The sequence below is a fragment of the Meriones unguiculatus genome, chromosome 14 (assembly GCF_030254825.1).
Source record: "Meriones unguiculatus strain TT.TT164.6M chromosome 14, Bangor_MerUng_6.1, whole genome shotgun sequence".
NCBI lineage: Eukaryota > Metazoa > Chordata > Mammalia > Rodentia > Muridae > Meriones > Meriones unguiculatus.
The window spans coordinates 35,146,132-35,158,924 of NC_083361.1; positions in this window are offsets into that span (position 1 = coordinate 35,146,132).

Sequence of the window (12,793 nt, forward strand, 5' to 3'; positions counted from 1 at the left end):
TTTTTTGTTTTTCATGAGTTATCTATTTGGTGGGTTAGAACAATGCCTACCACACCAGAATGTTTTGTTAATTCAATACAACGGATTGAAATGAGCATGGCCCAAAGGGTAAAGACGTCTGCCCCCAAGCCTAACCGGATCCGCAGGATGGAAAGAAAGCACAGACTCCAGCAGATTGTACTCTGTCGTCCGCATGCATTCAAAGGCCAGGGCATCCCCACACATGCACATACACACAAAATCAATTAATTAAAATAGAATAGCTTCTTTTTTGAGGGAGTATGCTGCTCTGACTGTCCTGGAACTCACTATGTAAATCAGGCTGGCCTTGAACTTAACAGAGATCCTCCTGCCCCTGCTTCCAGAGTTTTGAAATTAAAAATGTACGCCACTATGCCTGGCATTTTGTAGTTTTGTTGTTGGTTTGGGTTTTGTTTTGGTTTCCCTTTTTCTTTTCTTTCTTTTGTTTTGTTTCGTTTTTCAGTACAGGGTTTCCTTGGCTGTCCTGGACTTGCTTTTGTAGACCAGGCTGGCCTGGAACGCAGAGAGATCCACTTGCCTCTGCCTCCATGAGTGCAGGCACACCACCACGCCTGGCTGGTTTTGATTTTTCAAGACAGGGTTTCTCTGTGTAGCACTGCTGTCTGGGAACTCACTCTGTAGACCAGGCTGGCCTCAAACTCTCCTGTCTTTGCCTCCTGAGTGCTAAGGCATGTGCCACCACCAAACAGCCTAACATTTTGTTTTTAGTGACTATTATTTAACTTTTATTTTATATGCATTGGTCTGATTGTCAGATCCCTGGAACTGGAGTTACAAACAGTTGTGAGCTGCCATGTGGGTACTGGGAATTGAAATCAGGACCTCTGGAAGAGTAGCCAGTGCTCTTAATCACTAAGCCATCTCTCCAGCCCCAACATTCTGTTTTTAATGAGGCTGAAGTTTTGCACTGTTCTGTGACCTTGGGGAAGTGTTTTGCCACCTCTCAGCTTCATGGTTCTATCTATAAAGCAAACATCACACACACTGGTACACTTTTAAGCTTCTGAGGTCCAAGCTTCACCACTGTTATCCCTCCTGAGTTCTAAGACACCTCCTTGTAGGTGTTGTTTTTAAACTCTACTTTATTTGGGATTCCTAAAACCTCTACTTCCCTTCCAATTTCGCAACTTGAGGTAGGAGAGAAAGAAGGTTAGAAGGGAAAGCAGGCATAGACCTCTTTGCTTCTCCTGGCTCGATTGATAGGGTTATCAGGTTCTTTTAGGGCCAATACCAATCTCAGTCGTCAGGATATCCTGCAGTTCAGGTAACCAGCAAATGCAGCAAGCAGTCATCTTTCTTTGAAGCATTACACCGAATTGTTCTTGTTAGGAAATGATCCCAACAGTTCTCTCTCCTCCAAGTCTGTCTCCTCTAAGCTGCCTGGCGTTCTCACTCTAGGCTCTCAGATTTATACCCATTATAGTCCCCAGAATTCAACTAACTCCAGCTGGCAAAGACCATGCCTCTACAGGAGGCAATTATCAGCTGTGGACAAACTAAAGGACAAACTAAAATCCCACACTTGGGATTAAAGCAAAAAGATGTGTACATAACATAACTGAGTTTTTAAAGAAACCAAAACTTCCATTATACCTCCCTAACCTAAGCTTCACTCCGGATAAACGTTATGGGTTCAGAAATAGTTGAATACTGACCACTCAGACACTCAGACTGATGCAAGTTTATTAAATGCTGAACAAAAACTGACCTGTCAGGGCCATAATCTAGACTCAGGAGCCAGACAAACTATGACATTGGTCTGCTCCTAAGGCAGGTTTCTTATACAACAAACAAATAAACAAACAAAAATGTAACCAGGTGATAAAACTATAAACAAGTGCAGGAAACAAACTGCAGCTAGGTAACAACCAGGTAATAAAATCACAACCAAGTCTCCAGGTGTAGAAAGCAACAGTACATCATTTTGACTAGCTAGACAAGAAGTTTCTAACTGACCTTTAATTTAATTGGTTCTGCAGTTGGGGGACTTCATAGAGTGTCCAAGTAACAAAGTGTACAAAATTTGAGAAGTGAAACCATAATAATTGGAAGGCAGAGCATAATAACTTGAATTTAATTCCACCTTATAATCAAAATGAAGAATTGGAGACAAAATGGCTTCTGATATGTTAAAGGCTACAGCAGGTATTAACAGAGGAGCCACAGTAACATTAAGAACTAAATTAGAACCCAGTAGAAGTGCTATAGAGTTTAAGCAGGTTACAATAACAAAGATGACTGCACCTTCCTTGGGTCCCATCACATGAACACATCTAGAACCGACAGAGGGGAGTCAGGCCGAGGTATTGCACTGTAGCAGCCCCTTAACAGGGTGAGCCCTGCTGTGAGTTCTCTGGTTATCAGCCTAGGAGAGATTGACAGCAAGAGCCAGGTATGATGGTATATCCCACAATTGTAGCATTTGGGAGGATCAGGAGTTCAAAGTCACAGACTGGGCTACAAAAGACCCTGTCTCAAAAAATTAATTAATAAAAAAAATTTAAAACAAATGGCTAATAGTGGGGTGTTGTGGCACATGCCTTTAATTCTAGCACTCAGGAGTCAGAAACAAGCCTATTTCTGAGTTTGAGGCCAGCCTGGTCTACAGAGTAAGGAATTCCAGGACAGCCAGCGCTACACAGAAGACCTGTAGCACAACCTGTTGGGGGATGGTCTTGTGCACTGTGTACTCAGATGCTGATTTCTGTGCCCAGAGATCTGGCTCCAGTCAGAACACGGGCATTGTCATTTCTATGAAGAATCTTCTGTTTCAGTGTTGTGTAAAAATTGTTCTCCATTATCTCTGATTGGCTAATAAAGAGCTGATAAGCCCATAGATGGGCAGAGAGGACAGGAGGTTCGACTTCCGATCCCAGTCAGGATGTCTCAGGGAGGGACTACAGAGAGAACAGAGAGAGAGGAGGAGCTCGCCATGAGGACAGAGAGAAGGAGCAGAGTCAGCCAAGGTGAGACCAAGATGGTAGGCAACATGGGGCACTGCCTCAGAAGTGGTCAGGCTAGTTTAGACAGGTTAGAGTAGATCTATGTCAGCCCAGCTATAGTGCTTTAAAGCTTATTAATAAATGTAATAGGTCTCTGTGTCATTATTTGGGAGCTTCTACAGGCATATAGAAAAAAATCATTATACTTTACAACAACCTGTCTAGAAATCTATGTAGCTCAACGCTTCTCATGAACTTTCTAAACTCATAAAACAAGCACTGAGGCCAAGCACTCACACTGCAAGAGGACCACTGAGTTCGGGCTTCTAGCACCTGTATAAACTTTTGGGCAAATCCCAGGGCTCAGGAAGTGGAGATGGGATTTCTGAGCAAGCTAGCTAGCTAAAGTCTCCAAATTTGCAAGGTCCAGGCTCAAGTGGCAATGTCCCAATAGGCCCTGTCCCCATAAGCAAGATGGAGAGATCTGGAAGCTTGGCATGGTTCATCAGATAAAGGCACCTACTATGCCTGGCCATCTAATTTTTTACAAAGTTGTCACAAGCTTACATAGGAGAAAAGACAGTGTTGCCAATAAATTGTGTTAGGAAAATTTGATTTTCATATTAAAAGAATGAAATTAGGGGCTGGAGAGATGGGTCAAAGATTAAATGTACTTCTTCTGGCTGTTCTTCCACAGGTCCTGATTTCAATTCCCAGCAACCACATGGTGGCTTATAACCATCTATAATAATAATTCTGGTGTGTAGCCAAACACATAAGCAGGACATTTTATGTGAAATAAATAAATAAATCTTTTTTAAAAAAGTAGAAAAGGTTTTTTTTTGTTGTTGTTGTTCATTTTGTTTGGTTTTGTTAATGAAAGTAGATCCAGGGAGGGAGAAATGGTTCCATAGGTAAAGGTGCTTGCTTCTAAGCCTGATAACCTGAGCTGGATCCCTAGGAGTCACAGGGTGGAAAGAAGGCACTCGCTCCTGAAAATTGTCCTCTGACTTCCACACACATTCTGTTGGTGTGCAGGTGATTCAGCTGGCCTACCCTCAGGGTCCTCACAAGGTCGTAGTAATTACCACTTGTGTCGGGCACAGAGGTTATAAGAGCCTTCCTGCCACCCCAGCACTCTCTGTCTCTGTGTCTCTTTCTCTCAGTCTCTCTAGGTCTGTATCTCAGTCTTTCTCTCTGTCTCTCTCTGTGTCCTCATGGCTTACTCAGGCTCTAACTCCTCTCCTTTCTTTCTCACCTAAACCTCCTTTATACCAGGTATGCTACTTGGCATATCCTTTATTATAACACACTCACCTCCTCACCTGAATCAATAAATGGAATTTTTTTAAAAAAAAGAAAAATTAGATGTGGTGATTTAAATAATCCCAGAACATTTGATCTTAACATAGGAAATTGCCTTTTGTTCAAGGCCAGCCTGGGTTACAAAATGATTGAGGCCAGTCTCTGCTACATCTTTTTATGGTTGTTTTTGAGACAGGGTTCCTCTGTGTAGTCGTGGCTGTCCTGGAACTCACTCAGAAGACCAGGCTGGTCTCGAACTCATAAAGATCCTCTTGCCTCTGCCTCCAGAGTGCTATGATTAAAGGCATGCACCACCACTGCCCAGCTTAAAAAATCTTAAAAGTTACAATATGATGGCTCGGTTTGCAATCCTGATGACCTGAGTTGGATCCCCAGAATCCATGTAAAAGTAGAAGGAGGTCAATTCTGCTGACCTCCATCACACATACAATAACAGTATTTTCAGTGCTTAAACCAACAAAATAACATGCCCATACACATATGTCATGCCTACACAATAATAACAATTTAAGCCAATAACCATACATGATGATGGCAAATAACCAATGAATAAATGAATGAACAAATAAATAAATAAATAAGTCAGGAGAGAAGGCTCAGAGGTTAAGAGCACTGGCTGCTTTTCCAGAGGTCCTGAGTTGGATTCCCAGCAACAACATGGTGGCTCCCAACCACCTAGAATGAGATCTGGTGCCCTCTTGTGGTGCACAAGTACACATGCAGGCAGAACATTGCATACAGAATAAATAAATCTTAAAAAAAAAATCACTCAAAAAGTTAAAAACAAAACAAAGCTGCACAGAAAAACCTTGTCTCTAAATAAATACACACCAAAAAGGGTTTTGTTTTTGTTTTTGTTTCTGTTTTTCTTTGTTTGTTTGTTTGTTTGTTTGTTTGTTTTGAGTCTTGGCTGTTGTGGATTCGTTTTGTAGACCAGGATGGTCTTGAATTCACAGAGATCCAACTGCCTCTGCTTCCCAGAGTGCTGGGATTACAGACATGTGCCAGCATGCCTGGCTCCAAAAAGTTTTAAAAAGAAAAAATCCAGGGCTAAACAAAGAAACCCTCTCTCAACATAAATAAATAAAAATGTCCAAATAGTTTTTAAAAAAAACACATGTAATCCCAGAACTTTACAAGTAGAAGCAGGAGCATCAGGAGTGCAAGATTATCCTCAGCTGCATTTGGAGGTACCAAGTTAGAGTCTAGCCTGGGCTATAAAAAGACACCTCAATAGCAACAGGGCTAGTAAGATGTCTCAGTGGGTAAAAATGCTTGCTTAGAAAACCTTATAATTTGAGGACCCAAGTTTGAGTTTCAGAATCCACATGGCAACTCACAATGGTCTGTAACTATAGCTCCAGGGGATCCAATACCACCTTCTGGTCTCCACAGGCACCAGACATGCATATGGTGCACAATACAAACAGAGGGAAACCACATTTAAATTAAAAATAATTTAAAGAATACACTGTATGAGATTTTCAAACAACTAATAAAATATATTTAAGAGCAAAGAAAAGAAAGAAAAAAACTAAATCACAAAGTCACTTCCAAACTGTTGAAGTAGATTACAGGATGAGAGTGTAGCCTGTGGTTACAGAACATGCACCATGGATGAGGCTTGTGGTTTGATCTTTATATTAGAAGAAAAAGAGGTTTGCCTGGGAAACAACTGAGGCCATCAGCCAGGGTGAATACCCAGGTGTGCTCATTTGAGAAGGAGAGGGGACAGAATCTCATTATGCAAGACCAATCTCTATGACCTGGTCTTTCAGCTCCATCTTCAAAGACCACACCTACTCGGTGCTGTGTGTTACTCCCAGGGCTTCATACATGCCAGGAAGAACTCCACCAACTGAATACATCCCTGGAGCTTTTTGTTTTGTTTTGTTTGTTTCCAGACAGGGTTTGTCTGTGTAGCCCTGGCTGTCTTGGAACTCACTCTGTAGACCAGGCTAGCCTCAAACAATCTGCCTGCCTCTACCTTTTAAGTGTTTGGATTAAAGGCATGTGCCACCACCAGCCAGTTGCTTTTTGTCTGACAGGGGGTTTCTTATAGGAGGAACTGGCCTGGAAGTCACTATGGAGCTCAGGCTGTCCTTATACTCAAAAGATTCTCCTGCTTCAGACTCTGGCGTTCTGAGATCACAGGCTTGCACCCCTGCACCTGCCTTTAATGTACATGTTGACTATAACCCCACAAAGCAGAGGTAAGATGTAACAGGCCCACAGATCTTAGCACAATTATGATTTATGATGACATTATGATGGAAATACCATTCAGGCCTTGGAACCCAGCATGTAGACAGCACCTCCTTGCCAAAACAAGAGCAAAGATCTAAAATTCATCAAAGTTCATAGTTCTGGAAAAGTCTCTACATGTCCTGGTCTTGCTTTTTAGCTTCTGTAGTTCTGCTTCTGGCCAACTGTTCTTGTTAACTGAAGCATATCAACCCAGAGCATGGTTGGAGCTACACTGGGGTTCAGAACATAGTATAGTTGCTAGTCAGCCAATAAAGACTTTCCAGGGCCTGTAGAGATGGCTCCATGGTTAACAGCACTGGCCGCTCTTCCAGAGGACCCAGATTCAAGTCCCAAAAATCCACATAGCAGCTCACAAGTTTCTGTAACTCCAGTTCCAGGGGATCTGACACCCTCACACAGACATATATGCACATAAACTAAAATATAAAAGTAAGTACATAAACAAAAGACTTTCTATTGGCCTGAACTTGTGTCCAACTAGTTTTCTCTGGGGAACACCTCACAGCAAGGCCAGGACTACATAGCAAATTCATTCTTCTTTTTTTTTGTTCGGTTGTCCTGGAAGCAAATTCCCAGAGATTGGGAGGTGCTGAGCATTTCTTAGGCCTGATGCTGCTCTAGTTAATCAACACATTCCTAGATTAAAATCTGACTTTCTAACGAGGACATTTTTCTCTGTCCTCCCCAGTCTCTCCAGCCTTAAGCTGTCTCTGTGACCTCATCTGTATCTGCTCCCTCATCAGTTCAGTCTGTAACCATCTGGTCAGCCTCCCTGATAAATGCTGAATCCAGCTTGTTTTTTCTTTTTTGTTTTTTTGTTTTTTTTTTTTTTTTTTGGTTTGTTTGTTTAAGATCATGTCTCCTGTCACCAGGGTTGTGCTCTAATTTGTACACAAGCTGATTTTGAAGTGACCTCTCCAGTGCTGGGATCACATGTGTCCATCATTTCATTTGATAAAGATTTGCTGGGGCTGGTGAGATGGCTCCCTTGGTAGAGGCACTTGCAATCAAGCAACACACAAACAAAATAATATTTTGTTTTTTTTTTTTTAACAGTTTCCTGAAGGATGAAATAGTATCAACCACGTAAGAAGTAAGGGAGAAAATACCAAATTGAATGAAAATTGTTATCCATAGGTAGGCAGCTGTTCTTCTGGACTTCCATAAACACAGTGATTCCAGCATGTCCACACCACTGTGGACATAAAAGTATTTGTGCATGCACATACACACAAAGACGTAATAAGTACAAAATAAAACAAAAAAAAAAAAAACAAATTGGGATAATTTTCTTCCTATTTTTTCATTCCCTTTGTTAACCAATGTGGAGAGGGGTTACATGAGAAACCAAACAATAGATAATGTGCATAGTCCGGTGACGATACAGACACCACTTCTAACTAGTTCTAAAGCATTCTTATCACTCCCAATGGAAAGCTTGAACCCATTATGTAATTACTGTATTTCTCCCCTCTTCCCACCCCTTTCCCCTCTCATCTGCTTCCTAGCTCCATGCATTTGTCTATGGGCTCTCACATCACCCACTAGGGTATCACACTCTCTTAGATCTCAGGTTCTTCTCTCTGTCTCCCTCCTCTCCTTTCCCCAGGGTCAGGTCCACCTACACCATGTCACCCATCTTTTCTGCACTTTTTCCCTTTTCTCTTTTCACCCATCATGCATTAATCTCTTGTATTGTCTGCAAGAACCATGTCACACAGTCATCTGCTTTTCTGGGCTACAGTTACCAACTCTTCAAAGACAGTGTTTTGAAAAATATAAGAATGGGTCACCAGAAGGTGTTGACAATGCAAAATAGGTACAGAGGTATTCAGAATGGTGCGTGCAATTGATCAAGGACTTACAGACAGAAGTGTGTCTTCAGAGGCAACAATAAAGGCAGGAGCAGGGCTAGACAGAGGGCCACAGCAAAAGAGTACTTCTGGGATTTCTCTAAAGTTATTAACCTGTCATAAGTTAATCAGTTAATCAACAGTTTGGAGGTGCTGGAAAGATGGCTCAGTGGTTAAGGGCACTGACTGCTCTTTTAGAGGACCCAGGTTCAATTCCCAGAACCCACATGGCAGCTCACAACTGTATCTCCAGTTTCAGGGGATCTAACACCCTCACACATACATACACACAGACAAAATACTAATGCACATAAAAAATAATGAATAAATTTTTAAAAAAGGAAGAAAACTCTGTCTCAAAAAAGCAACAAATAATAATAATAATAAAAGAAAGAAAAAAATAAACAGTATAGAAGCTGGGTGTGGTAGCTAAGACCTGTAATTCCTGAATTTGGGATGTTGAGGCAGGAGGATCAAAAGTTCAAGAGCAGCTTGAGCTACATAAAACTTTGTCTCAGAAAGAAGGAGGAGGAGGAGTTGTGTGGAGATAAAAGAAGGAAAGACCAAAGGGAGGGAATGAAGACAGACAGACAGACAGACACAGAGAGAGAGACTGGCATGAAAATGTTCAGCTGACTTTTTGTTGTTTTGTTTTATCTTGCTTTTCAAGACAGGGTTTCTCTATGTAGCCCTGGCTGTCCTAGAACTCAGTCTGTAGACCAGACTGGCCTTGAACTCACAGAGATCTGCCTGCCTTTTCCATGGGCTAGGATTAAAGGAGTGCAACACCACACCCTGCCAAAAAAAATTTTTTTTTTAAATTTTATGTTTGTTTTTTCCCTTGTTTTTGTTTTATGTGTGTGGTGTGTTCCTTGCATGTACATATGTGCACAATGTGTGTGCAGTGCGTAAGAAGGCAAGAAGAGGACGTCAGATCTCCTGGGTCTGCAATTACAGACAGTTGTGAGCCACTGTGTGTGTGCATGGTTTCAGAGGAGGGTGTCAGCTGTTGTATAGTGCTGGGAACACAGGTCCTCTTTAAGAATAGCAAGTGCTCTTAACTCCTAGGCCATCTCTCCAGCCCTATTTATTTTTAACATGGGCACAGGAGATCAAACTCAGGCCCTCATGCTGGAGAAACAATTACTTTACCAACTGAGTTCAGCATCCCCAAGGGTCAGAAGCAGAAAGAGAGGGGAGAAGATGCAGGCCTGAGTCAGAAACCTCACAGAGATAACAAGGCAATGAAGAAAGGTGAAGGAGCATCTGTAACCTGAGCATTCTAGAGGAGAAGAAATTCATAGTCATCTGGGCAACAGGGAATTGAGAGCAGACAGGGCTATGTGAGACTCTGTCTTAACATGGCTCAATGGCTAAAGATGTTTGCTCCTGAGCCTGACAATCTGTAGAACCCACATGGTAGAAGAAGACTGACTCCTGATCTTTTCAGGCACAATATGGCACCCACCTCCACACACACACACACACACACACACACACACACCAAAAAATAAAAATGTAACTTAAAATGTCATCAAGTAGATTCTGGTCTGGAGCCTCAGGGATAGAACCAATCAGGCTAAAACTGCACTTCAGCCTAATGAGACTTTCCTGAGGCTGTAGATCTCTAGAACTCTCAGCCAATTTGTGTTATCAGTGGTCTTTCCTGTGGCAACCACAGATAACCATTCCTACTATTTTTGCGTTAGGGGTGATATCTGAAGTCAACCCTTTTTGAGCTGAGTGTTTTGGGTCATAGTCCTTTTCCCTTTCAGTGTCAGGACAGGACCAGAGCCCATGCCATGGAAGAACTCCACCAGAACAACCACTGCCTTCCACAATCTCCTGAATCTATGCAATTTGAGATAATTGCAGGTATTCTGTCCTCAGGGTTACTGGGCTGTGTGTATGTGTATGAGTCATACAGAAATGAGTCATGAAATTAAGCATCCCCTGGGTGTGGTGCAAGCCTGTAATCCCAGCCATTGGGAGGATGAGGCAGGAGGATGGATGCAAGTGTGAGGCCAGCCTAGGATACATAGTAAAATCCTTAAGTGAGAGAGAGAGAGAGAGAGAGAGAGAGAGAGACAGAGACAGAGACAGAGATAGAGACAGAGAGGGACAGAGAGAGACAGATGAAGAGACAAAGAGAGACAGAGAAAAGGAGGGAGAGAGAGACAGACCGGCTCAGAAACAGAGAAATGGAAAGAGATGCAGAGAATACTAATGTCAGACGTTATAGGCATAGTAATGGTTCTCTCTCTCCTTCTCCCCTTCTTCCATATCTTTGAGACAAGATCTCATGAATCTCCCTGTGTAGCTAAACATGACCTTGAACTTCTGCTTCTCCTGCTTCCTCCTCCCCATATGTGCACTATCACATCGGTTGACATGGTGCTGGGGATTGGAACCAGGGCTTCATGCATGCTAGGCAAGCTACATAGTGACAGAGCTACATCCTTAGCACTGTTTATTTGTGATCTTGTTTTTTGGAACAAGAGTCTCAGTATGTAGCTGTGACAGGCCTGGAACTTTCTGTATACACTAAACTAGCCTTAGACCTACAGAAATCCTCATGCCTCTGCCTCCCCATTGCTGGGGCTGGGATGACAGGCATACATCAACATAGCCACCATCCATGGTGCGTGTGTCTATCTGTTCATCTGTCTTTGTCTGTCTGTCTATGTGTCTTTGCGTGTGTGTGTCTGTTTTTCTCTCTGTGTGTGTATATGTGTCCATCTCTGTATGTGTGTGTTTGTCTATTTCTCTGTGTGTATCTATCTCAGTGTGTGTGTGTATCTGTCTATCTGTTTCTGTGTGTGTGGGTCTGTCTGTCTCTCTGTGTGTCTTCTATCTGTTTTTGTGTCTCTGTGTGTGTATATGTCTCTCTCTTTCTCTGTGTATGTATCTGTTTATCTCTCTGTGTCTGTCTATCTGTCTCTGTGTGTGGGTCTGTCTGTTTTTCTGTGTGTGTATAACTGTCTGTCTTTCTGTGTGTCTGTCCATTTCTGTGTGTGTCTGTGTGTCTGTTTCTCTCTCTGAGTGTATCTACCTCTCTTTCTCTCTGTGTGTCTGTCTGTTTCTCTGTGTACATGTGTCTATCTTTCTTTCTTGGGTCTCACTATGCATCCTTGGCTGGTTTGGAACTTACTATCTAGACTAGGCTAGTTTCAAACAAAGATTCCACCTGTGTGTGCTTCCTGAGTCACCATGCCTGGCACACCCAGGCTTTATTGTCTGTTTCCTGTCTCACCACTTCAGTATCCTTTCCTCTTACTTTACCTGATTCCAAGACCTCACAAGATTTCCCAGTAGCCATGGAACCAGTCCAAGCCTTTGTGACATCCAAGAACATTGGGTCTTACTCTGTTTCTTCTACTGGATGCTCCCCTTGGACCTGACAGAGGCATTGCATTCATGTCCACGTGCCAAGTTTCAGAGTGGCCTCAACTCTGCAGAAGCCTTTGTGTACTCTGCAAATTCTCACATATCTCTTTCTAAATGTGCCTGATGAGGCCTCTCTGTGAGATTTTTCCCCCTTCTTCCCACCACCCATCTATTCTGGCTACAGTTGCTAGTTGGCAATTTCCTCGTCTGGGGCCACTGTGCCCATTATTATATCTTATTTCTCTCCCCTCCTACATCTTTGTGTTTATGTGTTCTTGGTTAGGGAGAGGTAAACTTATGTGTGCCAGTGTATATGCCTGTATATGTGCATGTATGTGGAAGCCGGAAGACAACTTCAGGTGTCCTTTTTCAGGTGCCATCCACCCTGGTTTTTTTAATTTTTTCTTATAATTTATTTATTGTTATTTTATGTGCATTGGTGTTTTGTCTGCATGGATGTCTGTGTGAAGGTGTTGAAAACCTTGGAACTGAAGTTATAGGCAGTTTTGAGCTGTGTCTTCTGGGAAGTCAACCATGGTCCTCTGGAAAAGCAAACAGTACTTTTAACCACTGAGCCATTTCTCTAAACACCCCCTGCACACACATACTCCTTGACTTTTTAAACAGGACCTGTCACCAGCCTGGATCTCATGAAGTAAGTAGAATAGCCTGGCCAGGCAATGAGCCTTTAGAATCCACCTGTCTTTGATTCTCTGGCACCAGGATTACAAACAAGCTACAATGGTCAAGTTTTAAAACAGTTACATTTATGGGCTGGGTATGGTGGACATACTGTCACCCCTCTTTTTGTAGGAAGTCAGGATGCCACCTTGCCAGAAGTGCACACTTCTCCTGAGGGAAGGGCCAAGCGTTCTTGCCTTATAGGCAGAAAAGGGTGTAGTGTGTAGGGCAGGGTCAAAGTGTCTGCCTCTCCCAGGAATACTGGTCCCTGGGTGAGAAGGGTAGAACGTGGAA